General features: G+C 36.0%; 1 long non-coding RNA gene across 2 annotated transcripts in view; it reads right to left on the reverse strand.

The window, feature by feature from the left end:
- Positions 1–8,283: 8,283 nt before the first annotated feature.
- The window catches only part of LOC308656412, a 37,607-nt gene continuing 24,641 nt past the window's right edge, over positions 8,284–21,249 (reverse strand). For both annotated transcript variants that reach the window (XR_014023721.1, XR_014023722.1), the window contains one exon: positions 8,284–8,568. This is a non-coding gene — a long non-coding RNA (uncharacterized lncRNA). The remainder of the gene's footprint in view (positions 8,569–21,249) is intronic.

Consider the following 21,249-nt stretch of genomic DNA (forward strand, 5'->3'; position numbering starts at 1 on the left):
TTTCAGAGCCTGGGTTAGAAAATCTGCACATAACCTAATTGGTTCCCCCTGTATATAATCTGATTCCTTTTTCTCTTGGCTTATAATATTCTCTCCTTAATCTGTAGGTTAGGCATTTTCATTATAATATGCCTTGATGTGAATTTGTTGTGATTTTGTACATTTGGTGTCCTGTAAGTCTCTTGAATTTGGTTTTCCAATTTGTTCTTTATATTTGGAAAATTTTCTGATATTATTTCATTGAATAGATTGTTCATTCTTTTAGTTTGGAACTCTATTCCAATGACTCTTAAATTTGGTCTTTTTATGCTATCCCATATTTCTTGAATGTTCTCATGGTTTTTTATCATTTTCACTGTGTGGTCTACATTCTTTTCAAGATTATATATTTTGTCTTCATTTTCTGAGGTCCTGTCTTCCAAGTGTTCTAACCCATTGGTGATGCTTTCAGTTGAGCTTTTAATTTGGTTTATTGTTTCTTTCATTTCAAGGATTTCTGTTTGGTTTTTGTTTAGAACCTCTATCTCCCTATTGAAGTAATCTTTTGCTTCCTGTATTTGCTCTCTTATATCATCCTTTAATTCACAAAACCTTTTCATGTTGCTCATATGTCTTCCTTCCTAGCTCTGTGGATCTGAAGCATTACAATTTTTACCCTATAGGCTTATAGCGTAGAGTTCCAATACCCCACCTGTGAGGGGAAGAACAATGTTAATGGATCCCAATAGAAACAAAATGCCTCCTAAAACAAATAGTTTTTATTAAGACATGTACAGTTTGATCACCATGTACAGAAATGGTGAATTCAATTATTATCTACCATATAATCAGTAGGTTTGTAAAAAGATTTACAGTTCCTGATGGTAGACAAAGAACTGGGGGTGAGGTGTAGAAAGATATGCTGAGGAGGCAGGAGATGAGGTTATAGAGTTATATCTTAGGAAGTTTGAAAGAGAAATCTAAAGAAGAAGGTTAGTAGCAGGAGAATAGAGAGGTAGTAATTTGGGGTAGACAAATAAGAGGGAAGACAGTAGAGTACATAAGATAAACACATATATATATTAAGAAAAATAGAAAATGTTAAAATAGTAAAAATTTGAGAGAAAAACAAAAAAAGGAGGAAAAAAGAATATATAATACAACTCTAATATACAATTCAGTCATCTCCGTCCTCAATATCCTGATTCATACAAAGTACTTGGTTTTCACATCAGTTGGGGATGTGAGGGTGGGAGAATAAAGAGGGAGAAGAAAGAAAAAAAATTGGAAGGAAGAAACAAGGGTTGTTTGGGTTGGAAATCAGTATCTTTCCTGTTTCCCTTCTCATCCAATAGGTGGGGTTGTCTGTTCTTAGTTGGTATCTCCGCCCTAAGATGGTGGGGGTTACCAGGGTGTGAGGGTTGGTCTTGGGTTCAGGGCACCTGGAAGTGGGGTAGCGCACTTTCTGGTCCCAGTGGGAGACTGCACCTCAAGGATCTCTTTTTGGGGCCTGCTCCTGTGACATGGGTACCAGGTCTTATCTCCTTATCACACTTGTAGACCTCACAGTTCTTGCCTTCTAAATTGTCTCTAGAGTGTATCTCCCTCACCCTCTCCCTTTCTACTTCCTAATCAGGAACATTTCTCTCCAGGGTCTTGTGTGTGGTACTCTGGTGACTGTGCACCTGACACAGAGGGCTGTTTGGTATTGGGCAGTCACTGGGGATTGGGCAGCTGCTGGGGATTGGGGGGAATTAGAAACTATGGGTACCTGGCTATCCGGTGTTCCAAACTGGTAGTTGCCCCAACTATAGATGGTGATAGAGGTGACCCAAGATGGAGGTGGCTGCTTTCATCAATGGGGTGTCATTCTGTGGCATGCAGTGTTGCGGCTGTGGGCTCCTCAGAGCCTGTGATGTCCCCAGGTGCAGGCAGGCTATGGCGAGTAAGGGCCTATGGCAGTAGCCATGAAGTCCCAAGATGGAGGCAACTCGGGGAGCCCCACGTTGGTAGATGGGGGTCCACACGGGAGTGGAGGCAGAGTTCCTGTGATGGCTGAGTGCCCTTCGTGGGAGTGGCATCTGGGAATTCTGCGTGGGTACTGATGCCAGTGGTCCCGCTAAGGCACCCGTGACACCTGCGTGGGCAAGTAGTCGGGAGTCAGGAGTCCTGCTCTAATGCCGAGGCCTGGGCCCTGTGCTGCAGCAGCTGTGGAGGGGTCCTCTGTCACTCTCAGTGAAGCAGTATTCCCACTAGTTAAGACCCTGGTCACAGAGCGATGTAGAATGCTGCCTCCCTCTGGCCTGTCTTGGATCCTCTTCTACATCTTCATTATTTCTAAGTGACAGAGTTGGGTAGCAGGGAGAGGAGACCATAAACAAAAACTATGCCACTTAATAGTATAAAAGTAAAATGAAACACATGTTTTTTACTTTTTAATAGAAGTTTTAGCTTAACTTCTTTCTGTTTGGAAATCATCAACACCTCTAACTGCAAAAGGAATTTTTTGCCTTAACCCAAACCCTTACTAAACCTTATTTTTTTATTAGTTTTATTTTTTAATTATTTTTATTTGTTCTGATTAGTTATACATAACAGCAAAATGCATTTCAATTCATTGTACAAAAATGGAGCACAACTTTTTACTCCTCTGGTTGTACACAATATAGAGTCATGCCATATGAGCAGTCATACATGTACCTATGTAATGATGTCCATCTCATTCCACAATCTTTCCTGTCCCATGCATCCTCCCCTTCCTTCCCTCCCCTTTGCCCAAAGTTCCTCCATTCTCCCCATACCCCTGTCCCCATTATGGATCAGCATCCGCTTATCAGAGAAAACACTTGGCCTTTGATTTTCTGGGATTGGCTTACTTCACTTAGCATGATGTTCTCCAACTCCATCCATTTACCTGAAAATGCCATAATTCTATTTTTTTAATGCTGAGTAATATTCCATTGTGTATATGTATCACAGTTTCTTTACCCATTCATCTGTTGAAGGGCATCTAGGTTGGTTTCACACTAAACCTCATTTTTTCCACAGGGCTGGTATGTAACTAAGAATTAATTTCATCTCTGTCAGCATGATATATCTAAACTAAGAATCACACCAAGACCATGTTTTCTGATTCCTGCTTTGTTGCTTAAAAAAAAATGAATATTCTGGGGCTGAGGTTGTAGCTCAGTGGTAGACCACTTGCCTAGCATATGTGAGACACTGGGTTCAATTCTCAGCACCTCATATAAATAAATGAGTAAAATAAAGGTCCATCAACATCTAAAAAAATTCTTAAAAATTAATATCCCAATTCCAAAACCTTAAATCTATATATGAGATAGATTCTAACCATGCTTTTAAAACACTGATGGTAAAAACCAGAGGCAGAATTAGTGGCAAATGAATGAGGCACAAGAGATTAGTATTCTTGGAACAAGACCCTTCCAAGTTTCTGAGAGAAACCCTAGCAGTGTACTTAGTGATCACATACTTTTTGTATAATTTGTAAAAGTAGGATACACTAATTCTGAAAAGTTAAGACCAGTGTCTCTTTCATTACAATTTCTCTATTATCTTGTCTCATTTAAGTTTCTAGAAGTAGTCACATGCATCTTGAGATCCAGCAACAAAAAGGTTGAATTGAAGTATCCTTGTTTGGTTTTAGTGGAATAGGCTTATGTGGTTTACAGAGTCTTATGTCAGGTAAAGTATAACCAGACAAGTGAGTTCAAGACTGGCTTCTAGCAATACTCCTATCACCCTGTGAACTAACTCATTCAGAATCATGACACAAAGATGAAGGTACAGAAGTCATATTAAAGTATGAATGTGTCCCACCAAGTCTAGCACTATAATTATGTGTTTAAGCTGAGAAGAAATTCAACAGAGGTTTTCTCAAACTGGACAACAATTCCAAAATTTTAAAATATATTACTAATAACAAGTTATAAAATTAAAGAAAAACAAAGCTTTTCTTCTATCAATAATCAAATTAGGACTTCTGATTGTACACATAAACTATTACCTGCTATTATGGTCTAAATGTTCATGTCCCTCCAACCCCCAAGTCATACACTGAATCGAATCAGCAATGTGACAGTAGTAGGAAGTGGGCCTTTGGTAGGTGAATAGGTCATGAGGAGGGACCCTTCATGAGCTTTGTAAGGGATTAAGGCCCTTACAAAAGGAGCCCCAAGGAACTGTCTTGTCCCTTTCACTCAGAGACCACACAGTGAAAAGGCATCTTCTATACAACAAAGCCTTTTTCAACACTAAATCTGATGGCACCTTGATTATGGATTTTATAAGTGCTTTTATAAGTCACTCAAATTCTGGTATTTGGTAATAGCAGCAAAAACATAATAAAACCCCTGACATTGGCATTGCCCTGCCACTATAAACAAATAGAAAAACCACACAGCATTTATGAAAAAATAATTTTCAGATATTGCATCCAAAATAAGCACAGAATTGTGATCTTTGAAAAAGGGTCATGCATTAGTAGTGGGATTAAATTAGTTCCAAAGTAAAAAAAAAATAACAAAGTTTAAACGCAAGCCTCGAAAGAATAAAACTGATGTTCAACTTATTAACTGCACACCAGAACAAATCTAGCACCGTTTAAAAGAAAAGCAGCAAAATCTAGTAATGAATCAGTAAAATTCACTTGTCTGGTATCCCATCAGGAAGTTAGGTATACAAAGAAATTATAATCATGACAAGGAAGAAAGTTAATCAATTGGAAACATAACTAGAAATGAAACAGATGATGGAATGAGTAGAAAATGACCATAAAACAGCTATTTTAAGTATTATAAATATGCTCAAAGATGCAAAGGAAGATATGGAGATGATGGGGAAAGAAATAGCAAGATATAAAAACTATCCAAATGCAATATACAAAGATAAAAAATGCATCCGGGTGTGGTAGTACATGCTTGTAATTCCAGCGACCCAGAAGTCTGTGTCAGGAGCATCAAAAGTTTGAGAACAGCCTCAGCAACTTTGTGATGCCTTAAGGAATTTAGTGAGAGCCTGTCTTAAAATAAAAATTAAAGGGGCTGGGGATATAATTGAGTGGTTAAGTGTTCCTGGGATAAATCTCTAATAAAAAAAAAAAGCAATTTCTGAAATGAAGAATATATCAGAGAGAATACCAAGCATTCTAACTTATGAATAATTAGAATTCAAGGACAGATATAAAAATTTATAAAGGACATAAACATTTTTGAAGAAGTAATAGCTAAAACTGGTACTAATTTGATAAACCTTAGAATTATAGATTCAAGAATCAAAATCATTTGAAGCAGAAGAAAATCGTGATCAAATTGCTAAAAACTAGTGACAAAAAAAAAAATCTTAAATGCTCAGAGGAAAACAGATATTGTATTCAGAGGGACAAAGAGAAGGCTGACAGCCAATTTCTCATCAGAAGCCATGAAAGCAGAACTTAATGGAAAGATCTCTTTAAAGTACTAAAACTAGAAAACAAAATAAAACTCAAACTACAATTATAACCCAACCAAAATTTTCTTTCAAAAATGCAGGCAAAACACTGATTTTTTCAGATGAGCAAAAGCTGAGAGAATTCACCACAGCAGAACCACATAAAAAGAAATGTAAAAGAAAGTTCTTCTGTCGAGGAAAATGGTATCAGACAAAATGGTATCAGAGGGAAGCAGCTCACATGGTGATCCTGAAGCAAAGAGAGAGATTCCAGTCTCCAGATACAAATATATATATATATACCAAAGCCACACCTTAATTCTCACCTCCTCCAGCCATACCCTACCACTTCAGTTACCACTCAGTAAGCCCTTAAAAGGGGATTAATTCACTGATGGGGTTAAGACTCTCACAACCCAATCATTTTTCCTTTGAACTGTCTTGCATTATCTCACATGTAAGCTTTTTGGGGACTCCTCACATCCAAACCATAACAATGCCTAAAGCTAAAATAAATATATTCATTCTTTTAAGTACCAATGGAAGATTGACCAACAAAAAGCATACTTTGGGCCAGGAAACAAGTCTCAATGAATTTTTAAAAAATTAAAATAAATAGGCCATTTTTCTAACCAAAATAGCCATTAAACTAATAATTGATAACAGAAATACCTAAAAAAATTTTCTACATATTTGGAAATTAAACAAAACTCTCCAAAATAATGTTACAGAAAAAAATAATAAATAATTTAAAAATACTTTGAACCAAATAAAAATGAAAGCACTAAAACTTTATTGGCTATAGCTAAAGATTATAGGGAAATTTATAGTATTTGATAGTAATATTTAAAAAAGAAGGTCTGAGGACATGGCTCAGTGGTAGAATATTTACCCTAGCATGCATAAGACCCTGGGTTCCATCCCCAGCATTAACAACAACGACAACAAAAAAACAAATATAGTATATATATATATTATATATATATATATATATTATATATATATAATATAATATATATATATATATAATTATATATTATATATAATTATATATTATATATAATTATATATTATATATATAGTCTCACATACACACATATATACATACACACACAAAATAAAGTATAAATCAATAACTAGCAAATAAGATAAAAATCAATAAAGAAATTTTTCTAACAAGATCCATCACAGGGCTGGTGTTATGGCTCAGCAGTAGAGTGCTTGCCTAGCACATGCGAGGCTCTGGGTTCGATCCTCAGCACCACATAAAAAATAAATAAATAAAATAAAGGTATTAAAAAAAGATTGAGCACATTAATAAATTTTAAATGGACTGATCTGGGGAAAAAACAACTCAACAAGTATGAGAAAAGAAGAAGAAGATATAATTATAGATCCTACAGACATTTCAGAATTTCTCTATTTCATTATTCCAGTCACTGTTGTTCCAAGTCATGTCATTGTTTTGATTTTTCTATTTCTCACAGAAATCAGTCAATTATTAGGTCCGATATTTGCAATGTTTTTCTTATTTGTTCAGTGATTTTCCATTATCAAAAATATTTTACCACTTGAATTTTCAAACTTATATAACAATTTAGTAATGTTCTAAGTTCTAAGAGAATTACATTTGTTAGTTATTACTTAAGTCAAGAGCAGTTTTTTGAAAAACAATGCTAATGAAATCTACACATTACCACCTACTAACAAGTCACAAGTACACAGATCTTCATTTATATGCATGCATATCCAGTCCAAGAAATACCAGTGCAAGGATTCCCATGGTTCCTGTGAAAACAGCTGACAGCCTGAGCAGCTCCTTTCCTGTTTGAAAATGTGAGTGGCTTCCTTTTAGAACAAATGCCTGAAATAGTTCCTGCCTATTGAATAAGTCATACAGCATTTTTTCCCTTTCTCTGCTTAATTTTCTTTTTTCTTTTTTTCTTTTTTTTAAAGAGAGAGTGAGAGAGGAGAGAGAGTGAGAGAGAGAGAGAGAGAATTTTTAATATTTATTTTTTAGTTCTGGGCGGACACAACATCTTTGTTGGTATGTGGTGCTGAGGGTCGAACCTGGGCCGCACGCATGCCAGGCAAGCGCGCTACCGCTTGAGCCACATCCCCAGCCCCTCTCTGCTTAATTTTCATTGGAACTTGAAAATTACAGAAATTTTGTTTTCACCTGGTTGCTTTAAAAAGGATAAAATGGTTTTTGGTCTCAACACAGACCTTTGCAGAAATTGGGAGCACAGATGACTGTGTTGATTCCAGGAAGATTATCCGGGTTCTAATCCCAGTGCAGTCACTTCCCAGGTGGGTGTTCTTAGATGATGTAATCTCTGAGTGTCTACTTCTGGACTGTTACATGAAGAATTAAATAAGTTTAATATAAAAGCATGGCATATAGAATCTAGTATATAATTCTTTTTCTTCTTGACTCTGTGTAACCCACCAAATTGTTCTGAACAATCCTTTTATTTGATACTGGAGATTGAACCCAGGCTCACTTAACCACTGGGCCACATCCCAATCCTTGTTTGTGTTTTATTTAGAGACAAGATCTCACTGAGTTGCTTAGGGCCTCACTAAGTTGACAAGGCTGGCTTTGAAATAATGATCCTCCTGCCTCAGCCTCCCAAACCGCTGGGATTAAAGTTGTGTGCCACTGCGCTCTGCTGAACGATTATTTCTTAATCTGAAAAAAGGACAAAAATTGATTACCTCTGAGGTCCCTTACAACTCTAACTGCCAGTTTTTATGAGCATATAAAATATAAGCCTTACATTATCACGAGAAATCACTTTTGTTCTATTATATTTTTATTTGTTATTTAACAAAGCTCAACAATGTAATAACAGTTCATTCTCTGAGAAAGTATTATTTATTGCATTTTAGTCTTTTTTTTTAAGTTGAGCAAACCTATAAGATAAAAAGCTAGAAAGGAAGGTTTTATGTAAAAGTGTATAATCTGAATATATTTAGTCTCCATGAATGCATATTTTATTCATTGATTTGTTTAAGGAATAAAACCAAATCAAGAGTCACAGAAACAAAGCCATTTCGTTATCAGGAAACTTGACTTATTTAAGCTCTGCTCCATCATGAAGATTCCACAAAAGATAATCTCAAACTGAATCCAGCCACCTAAGAAAGAATATGAAGTTAATGTTAACATTGACAAAGCTTTAAAATAAATATATAATCATAGACATACACATTTTTCTATGGGCTAAAATCCAAGCACATAAGTATTTTTTTGTTAAGACCTTTTTTTTTTTTTTTAGAATGCTTAACCATTTTTTCCCCAATTTTTAAAACTGCTGTTACTAGTACAATATAGTTATACATGATAATAGTGGGGTTCATATTGACATAATCATCCATATATAGAGTACAATTTGCTTCATTTTCAGTTTCCAAGCTTACTTTTAAAGAGTGTGATATTAGTACTGGGGATGTGGCTCAGTGTTAGATCTTTCTCCTAGCATGCAAGAGGCTCTGGGTTCAATCCTTAGTACCAAAAAAAAAAAAAAAAAAAAAAAAAAAAAAAAAAAACCATAACAATAACAACAACAAAAGTGCAAAATTACAGATTCCAACACCTCTGGATGAAGTTCTCTAGAATGATCTAAAATGATATTTTCTGTAGAAAAATTATACTGACTTTGAATTCCAACATGTTGGAGTCCATTTTAATTGTAAGAAATTATTTTAGAATTTGTTTTGAGAGAGAGAGAAAAAAAAAGAATCTGTTTGAGAAATATATAACTGACATCTACAGTGTAAAACTAGACCAAACACTAAGGCAGATGCTCTTTGAGAGAATGTGTGATTAATAACAGTCATTTCTTTCTTGAACAGTTATTGAAACTGCAAAATGCAGTCTGTCCTCTTATCTCAGAGGAACAGTTGTCCTATCTCCTTTCCAACTAACCTCCACCCACCATTGTACTTGATAACCTTCCTTCACTCACCGACTTTTGCCTAAAAATATGCTTAAATTTATAACTATATCAATATCTGTGTCTATCTCTATTTCTGAGTTTATCTCTATCCCTAGATAACTTATTACCATTTTTATCTTTCTCAAAGTGGTTTTTTTGCCTCAAATTATGATCCTATTTTTCTTTCTTTTTTACTAAAAAATATCCAGAAAAAAAAAGCAATTTCTGCCTTAATATGTCACTCATTCCTTGGTGCCCTGAAGTATAGCTTCTTCCTGCATCACAACTCTGAAGTAACTTTGTAAGGGATGGAAAAGTGCCCCCTTCAAAATTCATGTCTTTCTGGAATCTGCGAAGGTGACCTTATTTGAAATTATATATGGAATTATTATAGATGCAGTCAAATTAGGATGAAGTCATACAGTATTCAAGGGGGCCCTAAATCCAATGACTGGTATCCAAATAAGAAGAAAAATTTGGACACAGAGACACAGACACACAGAAGGAGAGTGGGTATGTGAAGAAGGGGCAGAAATTGGAGTGACATGGTTGTAAGCCACAGAATGACAAGCAAAAGAGACTGCCTGAAACCACCAGAAACTAGGAGGGGCCAGAAAGGATTCTTCCCAAAGGCGTTAGAGGGAGTGATTCCCCCTAAGCCTTTGATTTCAGGCTTCTGCCCTCCACAACTGCAAGAGAATAAGTTTCTGTTGTTTTTAAGGCACCCCATTTAAGGTAATTTGGTACTAGAAAACTAGTACATTCTCCTCATCACGATATCTAGTCCATTCATGTTCTTATTTTTCTTGGCTTAAGCAAGGCTAAACCTTACTTTTTATAATAAAATTGTTGCTTTGGATTTTCAGATACTATTAACTTCTTCATAAGCTCCTTTCTCTTTATTTTGGGCTTCATCCAAAGTACTTTGCCTTTCTCTTCATTCTTTCTCTTGTAGTGACCACTTCTATTTCTGTGATTTCAATCACTGCTTCTATACAGATTGCTCTAAACCCAAATCTTCAAATGTGACCTATCTTTTGAGGTTTGAATCCTCCATTTTCAATCACAGTCATTTTCAAGTTCTGTGTTTTATATTTTTTTGTAGGCACTTTTCTAATAAGAGCTACATTATTGTGCATTAACTTATTTTGTATTCTCAACAAACCTGTAAGGCCATTGCTCTTACTATTCCCCAATTTAATGATGAGAAAGCTAAATGAGTCATTGAGTTGTTAATCTGCCCAAGTTCTTATGGTTAGGAAATTGTTAATTGGGATACAAAACCAATATGGTGGATCTTAAGTATCCTTTTGAGAATTTGGTGAAAATTATCATCATTCTTCCTAGAAAAATATACAAGAAGTTTCCAATAAAGTTTTAGAGAGTTCATAGATCTGTTAGGAGTCTATTTTTGATGCCAGGTTAAGAACACCTATATTGGAAAGAACTGAATTGCTACAGAAACACTAAAGGAAAATATAGCTGAATTTAATTGTCTAATTTTATAGATCAATTTTATTATCTAGGAAAGTATAATTTCTACTTTCAGCAAATAAGTTCATCTTTCTCCTAAAGAAAATGGTGAATTTCATGCTCATGCATCATACAAATGTAATGAATGATTTCAAATGTGGAAGGGAAGACAAATTATTTGTAAGGAATAATTACACAGCAATGCAATAACTATTGCAAGAACAATAATCTTTATGGATTTGTGGAGGATGATATAAAATGCTGGGAGGGAACAAGGAAATGAGGTTAAAAATATTTAAATCAGGTAAAAAAAATTCATGCAAGGGATGACTGAGGGGATTCTAACCTAAGATGGTAGAAGTATCAGAAAGGAATTGATTCAAAGGTTACTAACAAGGGGCTGGAGATGTGGCTCAGCGGTAGCGCGCTAGCCTGGCATGCGTGCGGCCCGGGTTCGATCCTCAGCACCACATGCCAACAAAGATGTTGTGTCCGCCAATAAATAAAATTTTAAAAATTCTCTCTCTCTCTCTCTCTCTCTCTCTCTCTCTCTCTCTCTCTCTCTCTCTCTCTCTTTAAAAAAAAAAAGGTTACTAACAAGGAAAAAACTGTCCAAGTTTAGAGGCTGATTAGATCAAGATGAAAGAGGAAGAATCAAGAATAGCTTGGAGATTTCTATATAGGATGATTAGGTGAAGAAATGCAATTGAGATGGTAAATAAGAAGAAAAAGGAGTTGAGGTAGGGCACATTGGATTTAAAATGGTGTTGAGGTATCATTATAGTTAGAAATATGATTAGGACTTCAGATAAGAGACTGGTAAATATTCTGGAGTTAAAAAATATATTCTGGACAAGCTGATAAAATGAAGTGAATTATAAAGAGACAACATGATGAATAAAATGCTGCAATCTTTTTTTTTAAAGAGAGAGAGAGGGGAGAGAGGGGGGAGAGAGAGAGGGGAGGGGGGAGAGAGAGGGGAGGGGGAGAGAGAGGGAGGGGGGAGAGGGGGGGAGAGAGGGAAGGGGGGGAGAGAGAGAGAGAGAGAGAATTTTTTAATATTTATTTTTTAGTTTTCGGCAGACATAACATCTTTGTATGTGGTGCTGAGGATTGAACCCGAGCCGCAAGCATGCCAGGCCAGGGCGCTACCACTTGAGCCACATCCACAGTACCTGATGCTGCAATCTTGACAGACATTTTCTTTTTCTTTAGGAAACTTCCGTTTTGCTCTTATTGCCTTCCAACTGATTACATGAGGCCCACCACATTATTTATTTAAAGTCAACTGACTTCAGATATTTACCATATCTACAAAATATTTTCAAGTAACACTTAGATTAGTGTCTGATTTGTGTCTGATTTTGATACAATGGCCTAGTCAAGTTTCTACCTAAAACTAACCATCAAAGAAGTGAAAACAGAATCCATAATTCAATGGGAAAACAAAGTATGCAAGTATTCAGAGAGGGAGAGAACTTGAAAAATGGTTCACAGAAGCCACAAATGTAGAGTTCTCCAGAGAAATAGAACCAATGGGGTGTGTATTAGTATGTACACATACATATGTACATGTATATTTTTACAGAGATTTATTTCAGGGAATTAACTTACATGAATGTATGGGCTGGCATCCTGAAACCAGGCTAGTTAGCAGACAGGAACCTCAGAAACTCAGAAGTTGAAGTAACAGTGTCACTGTTAAGGTGTCACATTACATAAGAGCCTAAATCTGTTCATGGATTTTGACATCTAAGAATTCTGGTGACCTAGCAAGATCTGTTTCAGTGGAGTTTAGGGAAAGAGGTGAAACTGCAGTGGGTTGAAAAACGAAAGGGGATTGAGGAAGTAAAGGCAGGATTGCAATATATTTATAGCAACAATAATTGAAATATTCCAAAAAGTATTTTTCCCTTCCTCCAGCTGGAGCTTCTCCAGTACCAAATTTTTTGGATCTTCTCAAATGCTAAAACCACTCCCCAAGGGGCTGGCCTGGCAACAGGTGTAGTCATGGCTATTTAGATGCCAAGCATTATGGAAATTAGTTTCGTGTCACAGATGACAAAATGGGCATTACGATAGTAATATTGGTAACACTTTTAATGCACAGGAAAATTTCTAGAAAAGTCTTCAAATTTTTTACAGAAAAAATGATAATATATTCCTTATTAAATATTACCTAATATACCAGAATCTTTTCTGATATACAACTATAATATAATATAATCAGTACCTTTTGGTGTCAGGAAAGAGGCAAACTGTCCATCACATGCCTAGTTTAACACACTATATTACAGAAAGATCCATGAGTGGTCATATTTTTAGTTTGGCTGACTAAAGGCAAGCACGCTTAATAGAGTGCATATAGGACAAATGGGTGTATAGGATTATTTAAACCATGATAACTAAATAGAACTTAAACTGGTTGATTACTGAGGTAGACATTATTTTGTCTTTAGTGAAGTGAAAAAGAAATATCATTGGGAATAAAAATAGCATCTAAAGTACATGAGTTTCACAATTGGTAGAAATTAATACTTTTCAATGAGATCATAATCTTTATGCACGTTTTCTCTCTTTTTTTCCATAGCTTTATTGAGGTAAAATTGAAGTGCAATAAAATGCACATATTTGGAGTATGCAATTTGGTTTGTTTTGACATGTATGTAACCAATACAATCAATATAAAAAGCATTTCCATTGCTTTTTTATAAATTTGAAATAATGTAGACTGTGTTTCCTGTATGATTTATTACATTAGAAATCAATCACCTTAAGATAAATATAATCCCACCCCCAAAGGTCAACTATTTCAAAAGTAAATGGCACATTTATAAATATCTCAGAGGTCAAGGAAGAAAGCACAATAAAAGTAAATAAAAAGTGTTTTGAACTAAGTGATAATAAAAGCTTAAAATATCAGGATCTCTGGGATGAAACAGTACTCAGATGAACATTTATGACTTAAAGCACTTCTATCAGAGAGAAGATAAAATAACAAATCAAATTATTTTAAATTATGTAGTAGGAATGAAGCAAAAAATAAAGAGGAGCAGAAACATGTGACATAGAAAAAAATTATATAACTAAAATTTTATTTAAAAAGAAGTCTAATCAAGAAAAAAGCAAGAACACAAAAATTAATATCAATGAAAATGGAGCTGTCAAAATAACCCTAAAGATGCTAAAAGTATATTAAGGTAATAAAACAATTGTGTTATAAAAAATGCTTTTATAACATGGTCTATATTACAGAAAGATCCATGTGCTGCTGAGAAGAAAGTGTATTCAGTCATTGATGGATAAAATATTCCATATGTCAATTAAGTCTAAATTATCAATTGTATTTTTTACTTCAATACCTTCTTTATTTAGTTTTTGTTTGGAAGATCTATTCTAGAGGTGACAGAGGCATGTTAAAGTTACCCAGTATTATTGTGTTGTAGTCTATTTGATTCCTGAAACTCAGAAAGGTTTGATGTACATAGATACTCCATTGTTTGGGGCATAAGTATTTAACAACTGTTATGTCTTGTTAATGTATAATTCCCTTAAGCAGCATGAAATGGCCTCCTTTGTCCCTTCTGATTAAGTTTGGCTTCAAGTCCACTTTATCTGATAGGAGGATAGAAACCCCTGCTTGTTTATGCAATCTATGTGAGTGATAAGTTTTTTCCCATCCTTTCACCTTCAGTCTGTGGGTGTCTTTGCCTATGAGGTGATTCTCTTGAAGGCAGCATATTGTTGGATCTTTTTCTTAAATTCAATCTTCCAGTCTGTGTCTGTTGATTGATGAGTTTAGGCCATTAATGTTCAAGGTTATTACTGAGGTATGACTTGTATTCCCAGTCATTTTGGTTTATTTCTAGTTTTTAATTTTAATTAATTTCTCCTTTGATTGACTACTCCTTTAGTGTAGTTCCTCCCTTTGTTGGTTATCACTTTTTTTTTCATTTAATCTTCATGGAATATTTTGTTGAGAACATTCTGTAGTGCAGGCTTTCTAACTGCAAATTCTTTTAACTTTTGTTTATCATGGAAAGTTTTTATTTCATCTTCAAATCTGAAGATAATTTTTTCTGGATATAGGATTCTTGTTTGGCATCTATTTTCTTGCAGAGCTTGGTATATGTTATTCCAGGACCTCCAGCTTTGAGGGTGTGGGTTGAGAAATCAGCTGAAATCCAAATTGGTTTCTCGCTATACGAACCTGATATTTTTCTCTCACAGCATTTAAAATTCTGTTCCTATTCTGTATTTCTGTATGTTAGGCATTTTCATTATAATGTGACTTAGTGTGGGTCTATTGTAATTTTGTATATTTGGGGTCCTATAAGTCTCTTGTATTTGATTTTCCATTTCATTCTTCGGGTTTGGGAAACTTTCTGATATTATTTCATTGAAAAAAATTTTGCATTATTTTGGTTTGTATCTCCACATCTTTGTCTATCACAATATGTCTTAAATTTGGTGTTTTCATTTATCCCATAGTTCTTGGAAGGTCTGTTCATGATTTCTTAACATCTTCTCTCCATAGTCAACTCTATTTTCAAGACTATATATTTTGTCTTCATTACCCAAGGTTCTGTTTTCCAAATGGTCTAGTATGTTGGTGATGCTTTCTATTGAATTTTTAATTTGGCTTATTGTTTCCTTCAAGGATTTCTGCTTGTTCCCCCCCCCCAATCTCTGTGTCTTTATTGAAGTGATCTTTCACTTCCTGTATTTTCTCTCTGACTTCATTTCTTATACCATCATTTATTTCACAGATCAGTTTAACTATATACATTTTAAACTCTTTCTCTGACATTTCTTCCACTGTGGTGTTGTTGGATTCTGTTTTTGGAGTATATTAGTTTGTTTTGGGCAACTTGTTTCCTTGCTTTTTCATGTTGTTTGGCTACTCATCTAAGAGTATGGATCGGAGGCAGTAGAGTTTCTATCCTGTGGACTTATAGTGTCCCTGAAGTTTTCCAGTACCTCACTGTTTAGGGGAAGACAAATAATAACAACAACCAACGCAAACAATATACAGTATTAACCAAATCATTCCTACTATGATGTCTACAATGTTAATTATCACAATAAACAGAAGTGATATGATCAGTTATTGCCTGAAATAAAAATAGCAAGTTTGCAAAAGGGTTTATAATTTCAGGTGGTGGACAGGATGTGATGATTATGAGGGAAGAGGCAAGAAAAACTTAAAAATTAAAGGAAGAATGAAAGAGTAAGCAATAGAGATTGGCTGTTAGCAGAAGAAAAGAGAGAATAAAGGGTAACAGGTAGGAGGAAAATATATATAAAGTAAAAATTTAAAAATATTAAAATAAAAATAAAAGAACATAAAACAAGAGTAAAATATACAAATGAAACATCCTAATTCACAAAAAAAAAACTAATCCATGAAAAATAATTGACTTCAAAAATGCTAGATATGAGGGAAAAAACATGAAAATGTATAAATGTCCATGTACCATTAAGGTCAGAATTAAACAGAAAAAAAGAATTTTAAAAAAACCATCTCCCATGCCCAGTACTTGCTGGGCCACACAGGAAGACTGCAGGGATATCCCCTGGGTTCCACTCATATAGTGGGGGACCCAATTCTTAGTCCCCTACGTTGCCTCTGGACCCCACAATGACTGGTCTCAGAATCAGTCTAAGTAATCTTTCCTACTTCTGCACTTCTGAGTTCCTGGCCAGATGCATCTCTCCCATCCAGTCCTGCAAGGAGTCAGATTAGAGGGGGAAGGGTAGAGCTGGGTGAGTTTCCATGACCAGTTGTCCCCTGTGTAAACATCTCTCCATGTTTGATTTTCCCCTTAAGTGTAAGCACACTCCATGTCATGCAATGTATGTTTACTGAGTCTGTATATTAGGCCAAATTCAGGTTTGCCAGGAACCAGCCCCCTCAGCTGCCAGCCCCAGTGCAGGGGCTGCAAAATGTTTCTTTCTTAATCCTCTGCAAGCTGCCTGGAGAGCTGGTCCCTTCTTTCCCTGAACACAGATATTGGGCAGCATGTCTTTCAGGTTTGCTGGGCAATGTCCTTGATCTCTAAATGCTCCATACCCAGATACACCTCGGGCCTCCCAAAATGTGGGTTCTTTTAATTCCCTTATCCCTCCACTATGATCAAGGAAGGATTGCTCTGGCTGGTGCTTCTGGCTCAGCTGTGGCAGTGGCTGTACTACTGGGATTTTTTTTTCCTTAGTTTATTATATCCAACCTCCTGAATCTCTGATCTGCTTTGAATGTCCAGTTTTAAACTCCAGTAAAGTCCCCCCACTTTTTTATATTTTCCCACTTGCTGAGAAGCTGCCTGTCTGCTTTCTTGGTTTTACTCCATGGAGCAGCCAGGAAAGTGATCTCCTCTATTCTGCCATCTTGAAAACCTCCACTTGTTTTTCCTTAACTAAAAATAAATCCATAAATTATTTGGGCTTTCAACTATTCTCCAAAGGACTTTTTCCAGCCTTCAGGAGAAAGACCATTGGATCTCGGAATTAAAAACAATTAAAAAAAAATTCCTTTCTTAACACTAGTATTGGGGTAGAGTACCTTCATTTAGTTCACAAATCATAATACATAGGGGTTTATTTTTGATGAGTACTATTATTCAATAAATATTTTTGTGGAATCAACATTCAAATGCAATGGTGAATGAATAAGTGCCCTATTATTATTTCTTATTAAAAATGAAAGACTAAATAATACAAAATTATTTGAAAAAAGGAAGAGAAATATTTTTTGAAGACAAAAGTAAAAATCACTATCAGAAGTACAATCAAGGTCATTGTAATGTCATGTGTAACTAATTAAAACAAATTTTTAAAAAAGAAAATATAATTAAAAAAAGAAGTACAATTAAGGGTAAAGCAAGTATCTCTGTAATAAATAGCAAGAGAACACCTTAACAAGTGGAAAGATGGAGAGAATGCAGAAAGGGCTTCCTTTTTTTCCCCACAGTTTTTATTAAGGCATTATAGTTGTACATGATGAAATGTTATTATATATCCATATATGCACACAATACAACAAGGGGCTTCTAAATTATAGCTGAAACTGTTTAAAGATATCACCACCAGAGAGGACAAGACTTGGCCTCCAAAGGAGTATATGCAATTTGTTTGTGCAGTGGCAGGCAGAATCAACTATTCTTCCCCTATTCCCACCCTCATCAGCAGTAGAAGGCTCTGAACTTACCCTTACCTCAAACTCTTGTCTATTATCCATTTGTTCATGTCAAACAGCTTAAAAGAAAGTTTTGAGTGTTTATATGTATAAAAAAATACACACACACACACACACGTACTTTTAGGCAAGCAGAACTGATAATTTATTTTAGTCTTTTTCTACCTGTAGTCAACCAAAATTTACTGAGAATCATGTGCAAAATACCATGTTAAACATGGTGAAAAGAGGACAAAGTTGTAGCTACAAGAAAGAAATCATAAAATACAATCTTCCTTAATATTATTATTAATTGAATTTGACCAGGCAGTTCTTCACCTCCAATCTTTGTCTGCTTGGTTTTGCAAATGAAAAGCAAGATAATAATCAAGTCCTCTGACATTCAAGGATTCACATCTAACTCTACATTGGTCATACCCACAGGTAGACAGGATAAAACAGTGGTAAAAAGCTTTGAGTAGCCCAGTGGTAGGGTGCTTGCCCAGCATGTGTGGGGTTCTAAGTTTGATCCCCAGTATGGCAAAAAATTAAGTAAATAAAAATTTAGACTCAAGTGGAGTCTCAGGTTCAGATCTCAGACCTAAGCTTTCTGGGTTTTATTTTTCTTATTAAGAAGCTAAACACATATAATCTCATAAGGATGCCAATTAGATAAGAAAACTTATTTGAAGCATCTAGTATGCATCTAGGATCGGGAAGACAATAAGTAAAAGGCAGTGATCATTATTATTAGTACATCTCGTCTAAACCTCTCATTTACTAGATAACATGGAGACTCAAAAAGAATGTTTAAGGCTAGCTTGAACACTTTAACTGGGAGAAACAGGCTTCACTCTAAGAACTAAGCATTTCCAGAAACTGTGCTAATTCAATTTTCATATATTTCACAATAGTCTAAGCTTTAAAAAAATTAATCAGTTAACCTCTTTTACTAAAATAACAATAGTCCACAATTTTCTCTACTTCATTTCCAACACCTACACATCTATCAGTATTGTCTCAGAAACAATAACTATGCTAATTTTTTCATTTGCTTTTCACTGGAACATAGGTTTTTGTTGTTGTTGTTTTACTTTGTTTTAAAGCTAACCTTCATAGTAAAATATTCTTGTTTCAGTATACCTTCAATTGTCTTTGAGTGGACTTTCCCTTTTGTCCTTGTTTCTCTGTTTTTATTTTTGCTACTCCTTACCACACTATAGAGACACAGCTCTTTTCCCTGCTTTCAAAGAATATATTGTGCTGACTTACCTTCACTCTTCCCTGTGGCTCACCTCTGTTTCTTAGTATTTATTGATGGAACTGTAGCTGAACTGATCAATGGAGCAGCTGCTGATTTTCATGGTACCGAAAGGAAACAGATCAAGTTCAGAGATTACTTGGGGCCTGTGGCTGGCAGTGGAAGAAGGGGCAGCCAAGAAGTCAAGGCCCTTGGGCCCCTCTGGAGTGATCAATCCATCAGACCCTACAGGATTCCAGTCTATAAATCTTAAGCTGCTTTTGAATCCACTCCTCATTGATATCTGAAAGAAGGTACTGTGGAAAGAGCTTAAATTTTGAAATAAAAAACCTTGGTACTACTTTACTTGCTTTGTGTCTTTAAGTCTCCTTCTTCAATAATAACAATTTTATTTGTGATGTGTGTTGAAAATCAAACCAAATTAAGTCAACAGCTTAAAAAAAGTAAATGGAATGGCATACACGTGCCTCACACGTGTCAGGCAAGTGCTCTACCACTGTGCCACAACCCCAGCCCTAAGTTACATATCCTTTCTAAAACTCGGTATTCTATCTGTAAAATGCAACTTAAAACTATTTACCAGGATTAAGGTTAACTGAAATAATGAACATAAAATTCAAACAAATTTAAAAAATAAAATAAAACTATATTGTAACAGGCTCTTAGAAAGTTTTTTTCCTATGATCCTGCTTTTGACTTGACAGTTCTGTATTCTTTTAATTTAATGATGAACATTTAATTTCTGATGAAGGCATACTGGAGAGAACATGAATGAGTTATTAAGATATTTTTAGACAAGTTGATTTGTCGCGACCCCCTTGCCCGCAAGGAAGACGCAACAACAGGAATCTTCTTTCAGCCGTTTATTCAGGTCCTTGATATTTCTTCTTCTTCCTTTCGGATGCCTCTCCCAGCCTTAATAAAGCATCTCAAGCCCCAATGCGAAGCTGCCACGTGGAGCTTTCTCATAGGGTGTTAAAAAACCATGCGCCAACTCTCCCAAATAAGGAGTTGTTTGTTACAGACCACAGCGGAGCCAGCGCCATCTTGTAATGGCGACCACAGTCCGCAGAAACGGCTCACCACAGTTCCCCCTTTTGTTTTCCAAAAACAATACAGGCGAGAGTAGAGGTCCTATCCCACTGTGCAGAAGTGGCTGCATAGTATGGCTCAGCCCCAAGGAGGGCCCTTCCCCAGATCTGAGGCCATATCAGCCGACGCCTTTTTTCGTGGGACGGGGCGTGGACGCGTCTAACCCGCATGCAATAGGACATGCTCTCCTTGAGGTCCACTCCAAGGATCACTCAAGTGCAGTGCCTTGCCTCGCATCCTGTATCGTGATGATGGTGGACGAAGGGGGATGGCTGAGGCTGAACTGTGGCTGTATAGAAATACGACGACAAACAAGTTGGCAACACCCTAAAAGAAAGGCACGGGTCTTAAGGCGATAGAAAAGCACTAGTGTGGAAACCCATCTGCGTGCAATGGCAGTAAAGCCGGCAGAGTGCAAGGGCTTTCCAACACTAAGAGAATAACAAAGAAAGACATGTCGATCCCAGTGCAATGTTCATAAAACTTGGGGTGCAACGACCATGTCAAAGATTTACTGTTTAATCTGCGCAAGCCAGACTTGAGATGAGATGCCATTTTCTAAAGCTGCAAGAGCTTGTATGATCATAGCTTTATCTGGACCAATTTCCGGCCAAATATTCGCCAATGATACGGGAGGCATTCCTGGAATCATTAAATCATGAACCGGCATCGGCATTGGCCAAGCCCGTGCCGCTGCCCACCACTGCATTGGTGTCGTCCATGTCATCGGCACCAGCACCAGAGCCAGAGCACTCAGCAGAATGAAGATCCTCATCACGGGGTTGCTATGGTATTTCTTGTTGCTGAGTAGCTGGCGTCAAGACTCTTCTTGTCAGGCGTTCAGGGACCCACAATGGTTCCATGCTATCCTGGGAAAAAAC

The sequence above is a fragment of the Spermophilus citellus genome (assembly GCF_964194105.1).
Source record: "Spermophilus citellus genome assembly, chromosome: 9".
Classification (NCBI taxonomy): domain Eukaryota; kingdom Metazoa; phylum Chordata; class Mammalia; order Rodentia; family Sciuridae; genus Spermophilus; species Spermophilus citellus.